Source organism: Hemitrygon akajei, chromosome 11, assembly GCF_048418815.1.
Source record: "Hemitrygon akajei chromosome 11, sHemAka1.3, whole genome shotgun sequence".
NCBI classification, from domain to species: Eukaryota; Metazoa; Chordata; class Chondrichthyes; order Myliobatiformes; family Dasyatidae; genus Hemitrygon; species Hemitrygon akajei.
Genome location: NC_133134.1, coordinates 68,055,066 through 68,061,065, shown reverse-complemented (window position 1 = coordinate 68,061,065; position 6,000 = coordinate 68,055,066).

The window sequence follows — 6,000 nt, the reverse complement described above, 5'->3', positions numbered from 1 at the left end:
TCTCCAATATAGCATGTCCACACCTTACTAACACTCTCCAACATAGTATGTCCACACTTTACTAACCCTCTCCAACATAGCATGTCCACACCTTACTAACCATCTCCAATATAGCATGTCCACACCTTACTAACCATCTCCAATATAGCATGTCCACACCTTACTAACCCGCTCCAATATAGCATGTCCACACCATACTAACCCTCTCCAACGTAGCATGTCCACACCTTACTAACCCTCTCCAACATAGCATGTCCACACCTTACTAACACTCTCCAACATAGCATGTCCACACCTTACTAACACTCTCCAATATAGCATGTCCACACCTTACCAACCCTCTCCAATATAGCATGTCCACACCTTACTAAAACTCTCCAACATAGTATGTCCACACTTTACTAACCATCTCCAATATAGCATGTCCACACCTTACTAACACTCTCCAACATAGTATGTCCACACTTTACTAACCCTCGCCAACATAGCATGTCCACACCTTACTAACCATCTCCAATATAGCATGTCCACACCTTACCAACCCTCTCCAATATAGCATGTCCACACCTTACTAACCCTCTCCAACATAGCATGTCCACACCTTACTAACCCGCTCCAATATGGCATGTGCACACCATACTAACCCTCTCCAACATAGCATGTCCACACCTTACTAACCCTCTCCAACATAGCATGTCCACACCTTACTAACCCGCTCCAATATGGCATGTGCACACCATACTAACCCTCTCCAACATAGCATGTCCACACCTTACTAACCCTCTCCAATATAGCATGTCCACACCTTACTAACCCGCTCCAATATAGCATGTCCACACCATACTAACCCTCTCCAACATAGCATGTCCACACCTTACTAACCCTCTCCAACATAGCATGTCCACACCTTACTAACACTCTCCAACATAGCATGTCCACACCTTACTAACACTCTCCAACATAGCATGTCCACACCTTACTAACCCTCTCCAACATAGCATGTCCACACCTTACTAACCATCTCCAATATAGCATGTCCACACCTTACCAACCCTCTCCAATATAGCATGTCCACACCTTACTAACACTCTCCAACATAGCATGTCCACACCTTACTAACCCTCTCCAACATAGCATGTCCACACCTTACTAACCATCTCCAATATAGCATGTCCACACCTTACTAAAACTCTCCAACATAGTATGTCCACACTTTACTAACCATCTCCAATATAGCATGTCCACACCTTACTAACACTCTCCAACATAGTATGTCCACACTTTACTAACCCTCTCCAACATAGCATGTCCACACCTTACTAACCATCTCCAATATAGCATGTCCACACCTTACTAACCCTCTCCAACATAGCTTGTCCACACCTTACTAATCATCTCCAATATAGCATGTCCACACCTTACTAACACTCTACAACATAGCATGTCCACACCTTACTAACACTCTCCAACATAGTATGTCCACACCTTACTAACCCTCTCCAACATAGCATGTCCACACCTTACTAATCATCTCCAATATAGCATGTCCACACCTTACTAACACTCTCCAACATAGCATGTCCACACCTTACTAACACTCTCCAATGTAGCATGTCCACACCTTACTAACACTCTCCAATGTAGCATGTCCACACCTTACTAACCCTCTCCAACGTAGCATGTCCACACCATACTAACCCTCTCCAATATCGCATGTCCACACCTTACTAACCCCTGCCAATATAGCATGTCCACACCATACTAACCCTCTCCTGCATAGCATGTCCACACCTTACTAACCCTTTCCAACATAGCATGTCCACACCTTACTAACAATCTCCAACATAGCATGTCCACACCTTACTAACCCTCTCCAACATAGCATGTCCACACCTTACTAGCCATCTCCAACATAGCATGTCCACACCTTACTAACCCTCTCCAGCATAGCATGTCCACACCTTACGAACCCTCTCCAACATAGCATGTCCACACCTTACTAACCATCTCCAATATAGCATGTCCACACCGTACTAACACTCTCCAACATAGCATGTCCACACCTTACTAACCCTCTCCAACATAGCATGTCTACACCTTACTAACCATCTCCAACATACCATGTCCACACCTTACTAACCCGTGCCAATATAGCTTGTCCACACTATACTAACCCTCTCCAGCATAGCATGTCCACACCTTACTAACCCTTTCCAACATAGTATGTCCACACCTTACTAACCCTCTCCAACATAGCATGTCCACACCTTACTAAACATCTCCAACATAGCATGTCCACACCTTACTAACCCTCTCCAACATAGCATGTCCACACCTTACTAACCCTCTCCAACATAGCATGTCCACACCTTACTAACCCTCTCCAACATAGCATGTCCACACCTTACTAATCATCTCCAATATAGCATGTCCACACCTTACTAACCCTCTCCAACATAGCATGTCCACACCTTACTAACCCTCTCCAGTATAGCATGTCCACACCTTACTAACCCTCTCCAATGTAGCATGTCCACACCTTACTAACCCTCACCAACATAGCATGTCCACACCTTAAATACCCGCGCCAATATAGCATGTCTACACCATACTAACCCACTCCAACATAGCATGTCCACACCTTAGTAACCCTCTCCAATATAGCATGTCCACACTTTACTAACCATCTACAATATAGCATGTCCACACCTTACTAACCCTCACCAACTTAGCATGTCCACACCTTACTAACCCGCTCCAATATGGCATGTGCACACCATACTAACCCTCTCCAACATAGCATGTCCACACCTTACTAACCCTCTCCAACTTAGCATGTCCACACCTTACTAACCCTCTCCAACATAGCATGTCCACACCTTACTAACCCTCACCAACTTAGCATGTCCACACCTTACTAACCCGCTCCAATATGGCATGTGCACACCATACTAACCCTCTCCAACATAGCATGTCCACACCTTACTAACCCTCTCCAACATAGCATGTCCACACCTTACCAACCCTCTCCAATATAGCATGTCCACACCTTACTAACACTCTCCAACATAGTATGTCCACACTTTACTAACCCTCTCCAACATAGCATGTCCACACCTTACTAACCATCTCCAATATAGCATGTCCACACCTTACTAACCATCTCCAATATAGCATGTCCACACCTTACTAACCCGCTCCAATATAGCATGTCCACACCATACTAACCCTCTCCAACATAGCATGTCCACACCTTACTAACCCTCTCCAACATAGCATGTCCACACCTTACCAACCCTCTCCAATATAGCATGTCCACACCTTACTAACCCTCTCCAACATAGCATGTCCACACCTTACAGCACTCTCCAACATCGCATGTCCACACCTTACTAACCCTCTCCAACATAGCATGTCCACACCTTACTAACCCTCTCCAACATAGCATGTCCACACCTTACAAACTCTCTCCAATGTAGCATGTCCACACCTTACTAACACTCTCCAATGTAGCATGTCCACACCTTACTAACCCTCTCCAACGTAGCATGTCCACACCATACTAAACCTCTCCAATATCGCATGTCCACACCTTACTAACCCCTGCCAATATAGCATGTCCACACCATACTAACCCTCTCCTGCATAGCATGTCCACACCTTACTAACCCTTTCCAACATAGTATGTCCACACCTTACTAACCATCACCAACATAGCATGTCCACACCTTACTAACCCTCTCCAACATAGCATGTCCACACCTTACTAGCCATCTCCAACATAGCATGTCCACACCTTACTAACCCTCTCCAGCATAGCATGTCCACACCTTACTAACCCTCTCCAACATAGCATGTCCACACCTTACTAACACTCTCCAACATAGCAAGTCCACACTTCACTAACACTCTCCAACATAGCATTTCCACACCTTACTAACCCTCTTCAGTATAGCATGTCCACACCTTACTAACCCTCTCCAGTATAGCATGTCCACACTTTACTAACCCTCTCCAACATAGCATGTCCACACCTTACTAACCCTCTCCAACATAGCATGTCCACACCTTACTAACCCTCTCCAATATAGCATGCCCACACCTTACTAACCCTCACCAACATAGCATGTCCACACCTTAATAAACCGCGCCAATATAGCATGTCTACACCATAATAACCCTCTCCAACATAGCATGTCCACACCTTACTAACCCTCTCCAATATAGCATGTCCACACTTTACTAACCATCTCCAATATAGCATGTCCACACCTTACTAACACTCTCCAACATAGTATGTCCACACTTTACGAACCCTCTCCAACATAGCATGTCCACACCTTACTAACCATCTCCAATATAGCATGTCCACACCATACTAACACTCTCCAACATAGCATGTCCACACCTTACTAACCCTCTCCAACATAGCATGTCTACACCTTACTAACCATCTCCAACATACCATGTCCAAACCTTACTAACCCGTGCCAATATAGCTTGTCCACACTATACTAACCCTCTCCAGCATAGCATGTCCACACCTTACTAACCCTCTCCAACATAGCATGTCCACACCTTACTAAACATCTCCAACATAGCATGTCCACACCTTACTAACCCTCTCCAACATAGCATGTCCACACCTTACTAACCCTCTCCAACATAGCATGTCCACACCTTACTAACCCTCTCCAACATAGCATGTCCACACCTTACTAATCATCTCCAATATAGCATGTCCACACCTTACTAACCCTCTCCAACATAGCATGTCCACACCTTACTAACCCTCTCCAATATAGCATGTCCACACCTTACTAATCATCTCCAATATAGCATGTCCACACCTTACTAACCCTCTCCAGTATAGCATGTCCACACCTTACTAACCCTCTCCAACATAGCATGTCCACACCTTACTAACCCTCTCCAGTATAGCATGTCCACACCATACTAACCCTCTCCAACATAGCATGTCCACACCTTACTAACCCTCTCCAATGTAGCATGTCCACAACTTACTAACCCTCACCAACATAGCATGTCCACACCTTAAATACCCGCACCAACATAGCATGTCTACACCATACTAACCCTCTCCAACATAGCATGTCCACACCTTACTAACCCTCTCCAATATAGCATGTCCACACTTTACTAACCATCTACAATATAGCATGTCCACACCTTACTAACACTCTCCAACATAGTATGTCCACACTTTACTAACCCTCTCCAACATAGCATGTACACACCTTACTAACCATTTCCAATATAGCATGTCCACACCTTACTAACACTCTCCAACTTAGCATGTCCACACCTTTCTAACCCTCTCCAACATAGCATGCCCACACCTTACTAACACTCTCCAATATAGCATGTCCACACGTTACTAACACTCTCCAACATAGCATGTCCACACCTTACTAACCCTCTCCAACATAGCATGTCCACACCTTACTAACCCTCTCCAACATAGCATGTCCACACCTTACTAACCCACTCCTATATAGCATTCCCACACCTTACTAACACTCTCCAATGTAGCATGTCCACACCTTACCAACACTCTCCAACGTAGCATGTCCACACCATACTAACACTCTCCAACGTAGCATGTCCACACCATACTAACACTCTCCAACATAGCATGTCCACACCTTACCAACACTCTCCAATATAGCATGTCCACACCTTACTAACCCTCTCCAACATAGCATGTCCACACCTTACTAACCCGCTCCAATATGGCATGTGCACACCATACTAACACTCTCCAACATAGCATGTCCACACCTTACTAACCCTCTCCAACATAGCATGTCCACACCTTACCAACCCTCTCCAATATAGCATGTCCACACCTTACTAACCCTCTCCAACATAGCATGTCCACACCTTACCAACCCTCTCCAATATAGCATGTCCACACCTTACTAACTCTCTCCAATATAGCATGTCCACACCTTACCAACCCTCTCCAATATAGCATGT